Genomic DNA, 1,258 nt, shown 5'->3' with positions numbered 1-1,258 from the left:
CAACAGCCACGTTGGACTCCGACACCCTAGGCCCACTAAATCCACCCTTCCCGTCCAATTTTCTTCCACTCCGCTACTCCCCCCCTTGCTTTGCACCCTCCACCTCCACCACACATGCATTGCCGAATGTTCGCAATCAGCACCGACGCGCCCACTCGCCTTTAATGATGTCGTTGTCCACCCTGGAGCCTTTTCTACTCAGGTACACTCCGCCACCCTGTCGAGGACCTCCATGGCGGCCACCACGCCTGGCAGGTGTTCAATCAAATGCCATTGAGCTTATTTTAGGACACCATGTTGTTTTTTCAGATTAAGAAGGATGACGGGGTACTCGACCATGGAGAATGAGTTACTGTGGGATGCGTGGTTGGTCATATCCGTAGATTTCGTAGGCATGAGCAGAGGGAGGATCTTCTGGCAGCAAGCGCATGAATTGTTTCACGCACGAAAGCACACTGCGCCCTACGACATGCACGTCATTCCTGATCGCAATGTGAAGTCGTTATCATATTGATGGTATGCCGTCCAGACCATCATCACCAAGTTTTGTCACGTAGTTGCTCAACTGAAGGCAAGGTGGCCATTGCACGCGACAAAGGACAATGTAAGTTTTGCTTCTTCTTTCTCAACTTGTTGATTAAATCATTCATTCACTCAATGTTGCTCTACACATTCCGTAGCCCGTATGCGCTGTCGTGATGTACCACATGACAGAGGGACGACCATTTACGTACACACACTATTGGATGAAGCTGAAGGGGTAGTATGTGTGGGACGACATGATCTGTTGATGAAAAACTAGTTGGACATCCGGCTAAATCTCGTCGAATTTAAGACACTGTTGTACTAGATTTATTTGCATGCTATGTATGATGATTTGTGATATTTTTTCATAAGGAAGCTCACCCCCGGCCTCTGCATCTAACTGATGCATGCGGCCATATTATTAAAAGGTGCCAACGAAATACAAAGTCTGCAATCCAGTATAGCTCACAAACGGAGCAAAAGAAACAAAATATCTGAAAGAAAATAAAGCCACAACCGGCATAAAACAGGATGAGATGACTAAACACCTATCTTATTAATGGGTCATCATCCAAACCGGTTGAATATATCCCATGCTACCATCTTCCAGCAGTTGCACCCAGTAGCTCTCTGTAGTCCGTAGGAGTGAGTAACGACCAAATACGGATCCATGCCGTAGCTCTGAAGATGACCTGCAAGAAATTCAAAACATTTTGTCTGTTAAAGATCATAT

Source organism: Triticum dicoccoides, chromosome 6B (assembly GCF_002162155.2).
Source record: "Triticum dicoccoides isolate Atlit2015 ecotype Zavitan chromosome 6B, WEW_v2.0, whole genome shotgun sequence".
NCBI classification, from domain to species: domain Eukaryota; kingdom Viridiplantae; phylum Streptophyta; class Magnoliopsida; order Poales; family Poaceae; genus Triticum; species Triticum dicoccoides.
Note: the sequence above shows the minus strand (reverse complement) of the source record.